This window comes from Lynx rufus, unplaced genomic scaffold (genome assembly GCF_022079265.1).
Source record: "Lynx rufus isolate CCGP_SWC_20201006 ecotype Redwood Valley unplaced genomic scaffold, mLynRuf1.p SCAF_18, whole genome shotgun sequence".
In the NCBI taxonomy this organism is placed as follows: Eukaryota; Metazoa; Chordata; class Mammalia; order Carnivora; family Felidae; genus Lynx; species Lynx rufus.
This window is the reverse complement of record NW_025814832.1, coordinates 23,439,143-23,451,945: the sequence shown is the minus strand read 5'-3', so window position 1 is coordinate 23,451,945 and position 12,803 is coordinate 23,439,143. Positions and strand designations below refer to the sequence as shown.

General features: G+C 55.8%; 2 long non-coding RNA genes across 9 annotated transcripts; both read left to right on the top strand.

Annotated features, from left to right (window-relative positions):
• Positions 1-62: 62 nt before the first annotated feature.
• Positions 63-3,390, top strand: LOC124513261 (uncharacterized). Of its 7 annotated transcripts, none has more exons than XR_006962336.1 (3): positions 63-182; positions 3,088-3,223; positions 3,351-3,390. It is a non-coding gene; the product is annotated as an uncharacterized LOC124513261 (long non-coding RNA). The 7 variants fall into 7 exon arrangements; XR_006962332.1 differs by having other exon boundaries at positions 3,084-3,223; XR_006962334.1 differs by lacking the exon at positions 63-182 and adding an exon at positions 294-428 and having other exon boundaries at positions 3,084-3,223.
• Positions 3,391-4,585: 1,195 nt separating this feature from the next.
• On the top strand, positions 4,586-12,614 carry LOC124513260 (uncharacterized). Of its 2 annotated transcripts, none has more exons than XR_006962329.1 (2): positions 4,586-5,501; positions 12,083-12,614. It is a non-coding gene; the product is annotated as an uncharacterized LOC124513260 (long non-coding RNA). The 2 variants fall into 2 exon arrangements; XR_006962328.1 differs by having other exon boundaries at positions 4,586-6,405.
• The last annotated feature ends 189 nt before the right edge of the window (positions 12,615-12,803 follow it).

Sequence of the window (12,803 nt, the reverse complement as noted above, 5' to 3'; positions counted from 1 at the left end):
CCGGGAGCCGGAGCCCGAGCCGCGGCTGGCGCTGCGGCTGCCGCAGCACCCGGGCCCACCGCAGTCCCCTCACGTCACAAGCGACTGTCCAATCACAGCCGTGCCGGCGCACATCAAAGGGGCGGGCCGCTCGCGGGCCACGCCTCCCGGCTGCCCTGGAGGCTCCCGGAGCTGGAGCGAAGGTGGGATTGCGCGCAGGGCGGGGAGAGGGCAGGGGAGAGGGCAGGGGAGGCGGGACGGGGCGCGTCCCTCCCGAGGAGCGTGGGTGGGGGACACCCTCGCCGGAGCGGCTGCGGGGCTCTACGTGAAGCCCCGCCCGTACACCCAGAAGTGTCAGGGCTGTGCCTCCAGGGCGCTGAGCCCTGAGCTTTGCAGAAATGCACCCCCACGCCCAGCCCTCGTTCCCTTCTTCTCTCCGAAGCCTGGCGGTAGGTACGGCTTGACCCAGCCCAGGGAAAGCAGTTCCTCTCCCACGTGCGCGTCGCTCTGTCCTCCGCGCGCGGAGTCCCAGCACCTCGCCTCTTGGGACCCTTCCCCCGTTACAGGTTACAGGGGATGGCCGGGAGAGAGACTCTCCCACTCCCCCTACCCCATAAACCCTGATTTAAGGACCCAACTGTTTGCCCTTTGCAAGTGATGTTGTAAATAAAAAAAACCCGCTTTCGAGAGTCCGTGCCTAGCCACGCTCCCCTGCTCCCCTACCCCCGACTGCCCTGCAGCCGGATGGTTGAAGAGAAGATTCTGTTTTGAGAGCAGAGAGCTGAAACTTGTATATACTGAGAACGTGCTCTGAACCAGACGCTGTACTTAGGTCGCTGCACTTACGGTTGAATATTCACAACAGGGGAAATTATTTGCCCCGGTTCAGACCCAGGCACACCTGGCTCATGGGGTCACAAAGGAAATGTGTGGATGCAGAGATTAGGCGCTGCCTGGGTCTAACCGCCCCCCCCAACCCCCACCCTGCCCCTGCTCCACTCCTCCAAGAGAGCCAGCAGATGCAAAGGCCCTGTGTGATGTGGCATCCGATGGATGGCGCTGGAAACCAGAGAGGGAATGCGGGTCAGCAAGGAATTACCCTGTGTCGGGGTGTGGGGGAGGGCTGGGGGTACATGAAAGAAACGGACAGATGTGTGCCATGTTTCCACATACACAAAGGAGAACGAATGCTTTACAGCTGCTTAAAACCCTCGACAGTGACTTCTAGTGTCCCAACTCTGTCCCTGGCTTGCTGCTCATGCCTCTGTCCTCACTGCCCACCCTTTCTTCCAGCACTCCGGCACACCTGATCTTTCCTGGGGACCTCCGTCCTCAAGTACGCTCCTGCCCCATTTGCTGGGCAAGTCCAGCCTCTCCTGGAGCTCCTTCTTTTTTGTTTTGTTTTCTTTTTTTTTTTTAATGTTTATTTTTGAGAGAGTGAGAGAAAGCGTGGTGGGGGGGGGGCAGAGAGAGAGAGGGAGACAGAGAATGACGGGAAGCAGGCTCTGTGCGGACAGCAGACAGCCTGATGCGGGGCTCGAACCATGAGATCATGACCTGCGCCGATGTCAGGCGCTCAAATGACTGAGCCACCCAGGCGCCCCCTGAAGCTCCTCCTGAAACTGACTTGTGTGCTTCCAGAACTTGTGGTTAATGCGGTCAGTATGTTTCCATGTGTCAGTTCGTGTGATCCTCACCACTCTGTGAAACGGCTCCTTTCGCTGTAGGGAGATCAAGGCAGGAAGAGTGGAGCTGACCCAGCCAGGGATCGGTGGAGGTGGTCTTCCAGCCTGGTTGTCTCAACCATTACCCCACACCTTCTGGCCTGTAAGCAACAGCAAGGCGGAGACCACATTTGTATTATTGTCTCTACCTAGTGCCTCGTTTGTGTCTGCTCCATTGTTGAATCTCCTGGCTACCAAGTCACTCCAGTAGCATCCCCATTTCACAACGGGGAAATTGACACTCAGAGAGGTCAAATGGCTTGCCCAGGGTCACATGCCCCAAGGAGGGTACCGGATTCAAACCCTGATCCTGATGTAATTAACAGCCCTCTCAGCTATTTCCAGATTCACTGCTGGGGCTGGGGCTGGGGGTGGGGTGGGTGGGTAACTTTTCTGGTGCTGCCTAAGCGAGTTCTTGCTGCCCACCTCTGCCTGCCAGCCACGGGAGCACCAAAACTCACAGGAGCCACGTGCAAGGCGCCTTTGTGGAATACATCTAGAAACTCCCAGGTCCCCCTACACAGAACTTTTCCGGACACAATCCTGCCTCTCTTAAACTTTCCCCCCTCGTTGTGCCAATGAACACAGTTGGGCGATTGGACAAGCCTCCTCCCGTGGGATTCACCTTAGAACTCTCCGGTCGGTCCATCTGGCAGAGAGAGCTTGTGGGGACAGGGGACTCTGGTGAACCCTGATTCAGGTGGCCAGGTACTGGGCTTTCCAGGTGGCCTTCACAAAGAGGGTGTGGCTCTTTTTTTTTTTTCCCCCTTAATTCAAACTCTTGTGTCTTTCAAACTCTTGTGTCTGACTTGCGATAGATCTCTTCCAGGGAGCTGAAGAGGGCGTGACTCTTGCCTCAGGTTTTGGTGTCACAGCCAGAGAGGCCAGGAATCCAGGACCAGGGACTCCAGCTCCGCAATAGACCTGGTGGGGGGAGGGGCCAGGGCTAGAGGGAGGGGCCGATCCTACACTCCACCTGCGGGAAGGAGGATTTTGTGCTGGGCACATAATCAATCCCCACAACAACCCTGGCAAGATGGGTTTTTAATATTCTCCGTAATACAAGTGAAAAAGCAGAAGCTTGGGGACATTAAGAAAGCGCCTTGCCCAAGGACGCTGTGTGGCAAGTGGTGGTCAGCCCAGATGTTCAGGTCTGCACTTCTCCGTAGAAGGCGGAGGGCCTTCAGTGACCTGGCGCCAGACGCAGGTGGGCTTAGCGCAAGAGGCCCCCGGGAGCGCCCCCTTCAGGCAGTTCTGCGAGTTCTGTTGTGGGTCCCTTGGGTCTAAGGCGTTGTGCTGGGGGCGGGGGGGGGGGGGGGGGGGGGGCTTAGGGACCAGAGCCGAATACATCCTCTTTCAGGTCTCTTGTCTTCTTCCTAGCCAGCAATCACTAGCATTGATGGAGCGCTCGCTGTGCGCCAAGCGGTGTTCTAGAAGCCTCAGCTCTCTTCCTGCTCGCATCAACCTAGGACCTGTTAGCCCGGCCATTTTACAGACGGAGACAAATGAGGCACAGAGTGGTATGTAATTTGTCGAAGGTCACAGAGCTAGGCAGTGGCGAAAGCAGGATTTGAGCTCAGGCAGTCAGCTGCAGGGTTCCCTTTTTTTTTTTTTTAAGTTAATTAATTAATTTGTTTGTTTGTTTAGAGAGCCGAGGGCAGGGCAGAGTGAGAGTGAGAACGGGGCTCCGTCTCATGAACAGTGAGATCACGACCTAAACTGAAATCGAGTCCAATGCTCAACCGACTGAGCCACCCAGGCGCTCCCCGTGGGTGTTTGCATTCATTCCGCGAGTATTAACTGTACCAGGCACTGGGAGATCAGACACTGAGGAGACATGGACCCTGCCCTCAAGGAGCTTACAGTCGAGAGAGGCGATGGAGACCAGCCAACAGGCCTTCCCGAAAGAGTGGCGGAGGACAGATCTGTTCTACCTGTGACCACCAGGGCGATTCTGTCGCGGACTTCAGCAGGTGAAGCAGCTGGGACCTGAGGTGCCTCCGGGAGAAGGAGGAGACTCATAATCCAGGGCTCAGTTCCCCCAGGGGTGCCCCCTTCTGACCACTGTCCTTCCCTGTCCCACCCCAACTCCTGCCCTTGCTGTGGCTGCTGGCTTCCCCTCCTGTCTTTCCCCACGTCCCCCTCCCCAAGCAGCCTGGAGACACTCCAGAGCAACCTTCTCCCCACGCCAGGCAGTCCCTCTCCCACAACAGACTCACCCCTACAGGGCTGTTCGCTGTCCCCCGCTCAGTAAGCAGCGAGGATAGGGCATCAGGAGACAGTGAAAGTGCAAACACCCATTCTGCTACCTGGGACACACACACAGCAGGTGGAGTGAGAGAGTAACCCCCCAGGGTCCCCTCTGGGCCAGGAAGTCCTTGCAGTCTGACTCAAATCCCACCTGCTAGGGCACTTCCTCTCATTTGGCCTCTCAGACACCTTCCCTTGGGGTAACGGCTATCGGAGACTTGAAATACGCCACTCCAATTCCTTCATTTTTGCAAATGTCACATTAAAGTGAACAAGGTGATTTCGCCTCTGCCTGCTTCACGTCCTTGGTTACTTCTTGCATCCTTGTCCCCCTCCCTCTGTGTAATAACCTTCTTTTGGACTTACAAATGCGCTTCCGCAGGCCCTTTGCACTTGCTGTAGCCTCTTTCCAGAGGACTTCCTAGCCCATCGATGGCCTCCCACTGAGTTCAGGGCTCAGCTCATCTGTCACTTCTTTTTTTTTTTTTTAATTTTTTTTAACGTTTATTTATTTTTGAGACAGAGACAGAGCATGAACGGGGGAGAGGCAGAGAGAGAGGGAGACACAGAATCGGAAGCAGGCTCCAGGCTCTGAGCCATCAGCCCAGAGCCCGACGTGGGGCTCAAACTCACGGATGGCGAGATCGTGACCTGAGCTGAAGTCGGACGCTTAACCGACTGAGCCACCCAGGCGCCCCTCATCTGTCGCTTCTAAAAGGAAACTGGTCCTCCCCAGACACCCTCCCTCTCCCCCGGAGATAAGGACCTCTGATCACACACCTCCACAGCACCCTGGGCCTCTCCTGGCTGGTTAATTAATATCTGCTTCCATCAGACTGTCAGCTCCACGGGGACAGGCACCATAATGGGTTTGCTCCCATGGTGGTTAGGTGCTGGGGAGCACCCCGTGCACGCCTTGATCTGGAGTAGCTGCTCAAAAAAATATATTTGTGGCCTGAATGACTGCAGGATTCCCAATCCAGGCCTGGAATGACCCAAGGCTGGGTCGTCTGACTGGGAGGGGCGGGAGATGTGCTCACAAAAGGAAGGACCAGCAGCTAAGGGCTCCGGGAAGGAATCTGTCCACCCTCAAGGCAGATCTGTGCTGGAGAAGAGGCACCGTCCAGAATCAGGTCCAGCCAAAACGAGAGCCCCTTGTTTTACCAGCAAGCTTTGTAACTTACAACACACTCTCCGCTATTCACATTATTCTCCTGATGTGGAAAATGGGTCCGGGAGAGGTTAGGTGAGTCCAAGGTGGCGAAGGCAACACCCGAATGCAGGTCTTTTGAACCCAGCCAGCTTTGCCGAGGCCAAGTGTACAAGGGGAGAGGATGCGTTGCCAGCCAGCAAAGATTCCAAGATTCTGGCCTTCGGGCCATTATTTGACTCTTTCTGAGGTTTTTTTATTCGTTCACGTAGGTGTGCATTCATTCATCGGTTCGGGAGACACGTACTCCAGTCGACCGCTGCCTTCGAGAAGGCCATAGTCCAGTGCTGGCCTTGGGAATCTGGGGTCCATCTGTGATTGGCCTGAGCTTATTATAGGTAATTTTTGTGTGTTTACGTATAACTGTCCATTTTTCACGTAAACTTTCAAAAAGCTGCCACGACTCCAGCCATCCTTCCCTCCCCGCTCTGCAAAACGTTTAAGAATCACCGGCTAACTCGGTATAAAAGGACAGCAGCCCCTGTGCTCATCAGTCCGTCCCGCCTGTTTGGGTGACGAAGGCCCCAACACATGACCACGTCTGGTCCAAGTGATAAACCCGCTGTCTGGCCCGCATGACTCACCCAAGGCGCTGCCGACCTGGGACAGCTGCTCTCAGCCAGTGCTCTGGGAAGAGAACCGTATAGAAACACACACACACACACACACACACACACACGCGCGCGCGCGCCACCCCCAGCTCTAAAACGGCTCCTGCCTCCAGGAAGATACTTTGGTTTTTCCCTCCTGTATTAGCAACAGCTGCCCACGATGGTGACATATACTGAGGGCGTCTGTGTGTCAGACACTGTGATGCCTAGCGCCTCATCTTTTTACATCCCCGTGGCAGGCCTCCGCGTCTAGGAACTTGCCCAAGGTCACACGTCAGGGGAGAGGTGGGGGTGGGGGTGCGGGCGCCGAGGAGAGCGGCAGGTGTTTATGATCCTTCGGGGCTGAGCCCACACCCTGGTGTCCACACCGTCATGCCCGCGCCTCCCACGCTGTACCAGAGTCGGTCTGAGTGACCAGTGGCGCCGGGCAGGGGCCAAGGCCCGGCTCAGCCGGTGCGGGTCAGGACAGACGACGCTTCATCTTAGGCGCTCTCTCTCACTCTCTTGCTCTCCCCTCTTTCTGGATCGCTCGCTCGGCCGCCAGGCTTCCCCACCGGGGACGCTCCCAAGGCGAGGAACTGAGTTCAGCCTCGGGCCAGCAGCCAGGGCAGACCCGGCGACAACCACATGAGTGAGTTTGGGCGCAGCCCTTCCAGCCCCAGTCAGGCTTCGAGGTGACTCTGCCATCTCGTCAGGGCTCTTGGCTCGCGGGCACTTGGAGAGCTAAACGCTGGTTTTCAGCTGCTGACTTTTTGGGGTGATCCGTGACTCAGCAATAGAGAACCAGAAATACACCTGTAAACACAATTGCTATGGTTCTCACGTTCTATTAAAGGAGGCAGGCCGTGGAAGGAAGGAAGGAAGGAAGGACGGGGGGAGAGAGGGAAAGAACCCAGTATGTCAGATAGCAGGAAGTGCTATGGAAAAAAATAAAACAGGGTGGGGCGCCTGGGTGGCGCAGTCGGTTAAGCGTCCGACTTCAGCCAGGTCAGGATCTCGCGGTCCGTGAGTTCGAGCCCCGCGTCGGGCTCTGGGCTGATGGCTCAGAGCCTGGAGCCTGTTTCCGATTCTGTGTCTCCCTCTCTCTCTGCCCCTCCCCCGTTCATGCTCTGTCTCTCTCTGTCCCAAAAAAAATAAATAAATGTTGAAAAAAAAAAATAAAATAAAACAGGGAAATGGTGGCGGGGGGGGGCTTCGATTTAAATAGGGTGCCTAAGGAAAGTCTGACGGAGAAGGGGTCAGTTAAGCAAAGACCTGAGAGAGTGAGCGCTATGGAAATCTGAGGGGAAAAGGGAATCAGGCAGCACGAACAGCACGTGCAAAGGCCCTGGGGTGGGAGCATGTCTGGATCACGTGACCCGCCCAGGGCACAAACTTCGTATATTTTGCCACTGGATTGATTGTCCTCACCAGGCCTGTCTTGGGCCATCTCATCCTGCGGCCTCCAGGAGTGGGGAGGTGGCCTGCTGAGCCCCCACTGCTCTCTTCTTCTCTCCCTTGACCTTGGCTCCATGGCTGTGGTCCTGGGAGTGGGTCTCAGGTTCTCAGGACATGGAAGTGGCCGCACAGGCAGATCTTCCCGGCCTCCAGGCAGGGCGGATGACCTGGGGCAAATCCAAGCGAGACCGCAGGACAAGAGAAATGACGGAGGAAATGCGATTTGGACACACAGATACTCAAATTTCAGAGGCCCTCCACTAATTTATGGGGCTGACTGGTAGAAAAATCTCACTCCAATCCTACCGCCATAGTTGTAGGTTATTCTTGGCCATTTTCCTTTTTTTGAAACAAGCAAAATACAAAGCGTCTCCGTGTCATAGCAGAAAGTGCCCCAAACCGCCCATTTGATATGCACACTCGCCCTCCTTCTCAGTGACAGATGTTGCTTGTAAGTGACCCATGGCCTGAGGACTCCCTCTTTCTGTGCCCTCCTCCTCCTCAACCCAGGGATGCCTGCCATGTCCTTTCTGCGTCCTCAGAATCCCTCAGGGCTCCCCACAAGCAGGCCCATGGCCATAGCCACCGTATTTTCCAGATCAGGATGGACAGATCAGTGCAGGAAGCCTGAAGTTACACACAGAGGGCGAAGGGACAGAGCCTGAAGACGGGGTTTCCTGGGACAATCAAGGGCACAAAGTAGCAAGTCTTTCTCCAAGAGACCCACTCATCCCAGGGGACAGAGGAATTGTTCATTTACTTACTCATGTATTCTTTCAACAAATTTTTCATGAACCAGGACTGGCCTTGGTTCTGGAGGAACAATATAAGCAAGACAGAGTTCCTGCCCTGGGAGTGCTTACAGTCTGCTAGGGAGACAGACAAGGCGCATCAGCAGGGGCCTAGTGATTCTGGTGAACATGGGAGGGACATCCAACCCAGTTCAAGGGGGAGGACCAGAGGCGTGTATACGTGTGGTGATGTCAGGGGAAGATTCCATGAGAAGTGCTTTCTAAGCCAAGACCTGCAGGATGCATAGGAGTTGGATAAAGAGGAAAACTGTGTCTAGCCAGGGGGAGAGCTCGTGCAAAGGTCCTGAGGTCCGAGAGGTGGTAGAAAGGGCAGAAGACGGAGGGTCTTGTGAGCTTCTTCCCTAAGGGCCATGGGGAACCGCTGCAGGTTTGGAGCGAGGGGCTGACACAATCACCTCTGTGTTTTAGAAAGATCACTTGTGTTGCTGTTACTGGCTGCCCCTCCTTCTTTTCATGGCCCTGTGGCTGAGCAGGGCGGCCTTTGGGGAGACCACAGCCCAGGCCAGCCCAGTTCTCAGAGTGTCGGGAGGATGATGGCAGGCTCTTCTGTTTCCTGTCCCCCCTACCCCGCCTCGGCCGACTTCAGGGTCAGGTTCTGAGATCTGCTATATTGGGCTCCCGTGGGTGAGGCTTCCATCCCACCTCTGGCCACATCAGGCCAGCTTCCCCCAGGATTGAGGGGTTATTTGTATCTTCAGGGTGGCAGGGCCTCCTCCCCAGAGGCAAGGAACCCAAGATAACAGGGCAGCCTGGGAGCTGTTTATGAAAAGGCAGCGTCGTAGGGGGTGGGCAGGGCCCGCGGGCACAGTGACTGCTGCCATAGATATAGCAATTGGGGCGGGGAAGGCCGTCTAAATTACAGCTCCCAGAATAGAGGGGCCCAGAGGGAGTGGTGGGGCATCCTCCCAAGGGAGCTGGCGTCCTGCCAGCCTGTGTCCAGGCTCCGGGCCCTGCCGCAGGCAGAGGTGGGGTGGCCACGGGCCCGGTGGCCGCGAGGTGGAGCCAGGCGGTGGCGCGGAGGCTCCTGGGGGTTGGGAGAGAACCAGCCTGGGGTGACCTTCTGGAATAGTGAGGGTGGTGAGGGGAGGGGGGAGGCGGGGAGGCGGGGAGGCGCCCGCTTGCCTGCCCCTGGAAGAGACTCACCGTCACATCCCTCCGTGGATATTTCACCCAAGTGTGAGATACGGCGAAATTAACGAGAACGGCGGGCATCCTCACAGCCGCTATGGGCCAGGAACCGCTCTAAGCAATAATGTGCGTCAGTTCCCCCTCCCGGCTCCCTGTGACGTAGGTATCATTGGCCCCATTTTATAGATGAGGACACTGAGGCCCACTGAGGCCCAGTATGTGCCAAGTGGAGCTAGGGAGTGAAAAACTAAGGTGTGTGAGCCCAGGTTTGTCTGACTTCAAAGACCAGGCTTCTGAGCCAGGGGATCTGTTCGAAACCTTCGCCTCCCGGAGTCGGTTTTCTCACCTATGACGTGCGTCACGGCCTCTTGCTCTGGACCAGCCTCCCAGAGCTGTAGGGATCACATGGGGACAGTGTGGTGCGCTGGGAAGAGCTTCAAGGCGGGAGGCTTGGCTGGACTCTGTGCCGTGCCCACTGTAGGCCTCTGTTTCCTCCTCTGTAAAATGGGGATCACCATAGGTAACCCACAGGGTCTTCTGAGACTCTAATGGGAATATATATGTATGAAAGTACTCATATCTTTGAAGGCAGATTCTAAATTAGAAAGTGCCACATTTCAGGGGCGCCTGGGTGGCTCGGTCGGTTGAGCGTCCGACTTCGGCTCAGGTCGTGATCTCGCGGTCCGTGGGTTCGAGCCCCGCGTCGGGCTCTGTGCTGACAGCTCGGAGCCTGGAGCCTGCTTTGGATTCTGTCTCTGCCTCTTTCTCTGCCCCTCCCCTGCTCGTGCTCTGTCTCTCTCAGTCTCTCCAAAAATAAATAAATGTTAAAAAAATTTTTTTTAATTAAAAAAATAAAATAAAATGAGGAAGCATCCCTTTGATCATACTTGGTAGATATTCAGTTTTGCTGTAAGTTAAAGCAAAACACATCTACATTCTTTTTTTTTTTTTTTTTTTTTTTTGGTGAGGATTTGCTGCCTTGAAACTGTATTTCTTCAACTGCTGTACCTAAGGTGCTGATTTTCAGCTGAAACTGAGGACCACCCCCCGCCCCATCCCCAAGTCCCCCACACCAGCTGTTTCCTGGGCTGGGGTGGGGGGTGGGTCTTGGTACAGAGACATAGGTTTGGACAGGATGACTCTTGTGCCGCTGGCTCTCTGAGCCTCCTGCCTTCCTAGGTGTGTTACTTAGTGTTGTTCAAGATCCTCTGGCCCGCCCCGGGGGGGAAGTGCTGCAATGAACCTCAGAGACCGGAACTTGCTGACTCATCAGGGGAGCCAAGGGCAGGTTAAGGGCATTGAGTCCCGGGAAAGGAGGCGACACCCGTCAGGCAGCCTCACCATCACTCCCCTCCTGCCTGACTGCCTCCTCTCTCTCTCTCTCTCTCTGTTGTCTGGGGTGACCAGGCAGCGTGCAGGGAGCAGGGAACCACGCCTTGCACTCGCTCATCCCCAGCCTTTCCAGGGCCGGTCTTCCCCTCCCCCGCAGGGAGCCTCACCGTCCACGTGAGGAGCTGGTTCAACGTGGCACCTGTACCTCCTGGTGGGATGCGTGATCGAGCTGGTTACCACTGCTCACGACACGGTGAAATCCCACCGGGATGTAGCTGCCTCCCGCCGCCGTCCGCGAAACCCAAGCTCTTGGCCAACAGGAGCACCCGCTCTATCCTAGGGAGGATTCTCTGGAGATTCACTAGGACAGACCGTTCATGCACTCATTCATTCAACGTTTGCTTGCTGCTTACCTACTGCGTATCTGGGACTGTTGTAGCTCACATCTGATGGGAGAGGCAGCCAACAAGTAAACATATTGAGTGCCAGATGATGGTAGGTGTTATGGGCAACGTAGAGCAGGGAAGGGTACTGAGCGGGAGGGAGGGGTGATACTTAATCAAGGGCAGTTGGAAGCCTTACTGATGAGGTGTGGGGCCCAGTGAGGGATTCAGCTGTGCGGATATCTGGAGAAGAGCCTTCCAGTAGTGGGAAACCAGTGTGGGCTTGGAGGTGAGTGAGGCAGGTGGAAGGAGGTATTCCCTAGGGAGAAGGTATTCTCCCTCTGGGGAGGGGGGGGGTCTCTAGGTTTGAAGGAGGGACGTTTAGTGCTGTAAAGATTTTCCTGAACTCTAACTCAAGCCCCTCAAGCCAGTGGGTTTAATGAAGCTGGGTTAGGCATTCAGGGCCTGATTTGCTGCTCCTAAGACTCTGACCTCATGTCGAATCTCCAGGGAGCGTGGCCGCGCCTCCTTGGAAGGCAGTGCCTCCTGAATTCCTTCCCTGATCCGCTCTTCCTTCTGTCTCTCCATCCCCGCCCTGTCCCGCTCCCTGGCATCCAAGGATGGTCTACCTGCCTGCCCACCTGCCTTGACCCTTCACCCAGCACACGCCTGCCTTATGTCCTTACCGCTTCTTCTGTGTCTCTTCTCTCCAGCTATACCGAGAGCACGGGTGGGCGGGACTAGTGTTAAACTGCTTGGAGCTTCTTGTGCCGGGCACCTCAGAGGTCTCCATAAATACGCTCGAACTGATCAGGACGCGGATGTTCAAAGGGGACACAAGGGCTCCAAGCAGACTTCTGTGCACACCAGGCTTCCCATGGACTTGAGGGATGGGGGGGGGGCGCGGCTGGAGTTTACCAAGCACTGGGGGTATCCGGGGCCCCCGTTGGGAGAGTTGAGCTGGAACGCCTTCCCCCACCTTGAACTTGACCATCGGGATGCTAAATTCCTGTCGCCACTAGGATGTCCCCCACCCCCCGCCCCCCGAAGATGAGTTGAGTCTGTGGTCTTTCAACCCCTGGGTTCCAAGGAGGCAGCCACTGGGGCTGCCAAAAGGCGGGGGGGGGGGGGTTTCAGTGAATTCCCTCTGCCCCCCCTCCCATGCTGCAGGAGGGGAGGGGCTTTGCTTTTATTTATTTTACACGTATGTTTCCAGGGATGGTTTCGTTTCAAAAGGGGATTTCCTTCTAAGGACACACATACAGACACGCCGTCTTGAGAACATCAATGGAGCGGAAAGTGATAGAAACCCTGGGTCTAGATCCGGCGTTATTGGAGCGGGTCTGGCCTCAGCCTCCTCGTCTAGAAACAGGAGGAACATATGGAACGATCTCTCCAACCACAGGACGGTAGCCGTCACAGTCCTCAGAGCAGTTATTTTCTGACTTTAATGTTTGGACCTGGGGAGCAGACCCTCTGGCGATTGTGACGCAGGTCGTCCGTCCACCAGGTCTTGACAGACACGACTTTCTGAAAAATTCCTAAGAGAGGATGACTTCTGGAAGGACATGTAAGAAGCTAGTAAGGGCGGTTACCTCCTGGGAGGAGAGCTGGGAGGCCTGAAGGCAGGGGAGGCACGGAGACTTACCCACCAGTGTATTCTCGGTTGTACCTTGTGAATTTCATAGCGCACGCGTAGGTAGCCGAACCACATACCCGCATAAATAAACGTCGGTTTATTTGAAAAAGACATTGTAAACGTTTAAAGCACCGCTCAAGCACGAGGTAAAAAAAAAAAAAAGCAACATGCCAAATATAACCCTTGCCTTGTTCCCACCGCGGACTGAAGCTGAACCGCAGGGAAAGCCAGCAGACTTGTTCCCGAGGCCTTTGGGGTGACAGAGCGACCCAGAGACCTTGAGAGAAGGGGGATGGGG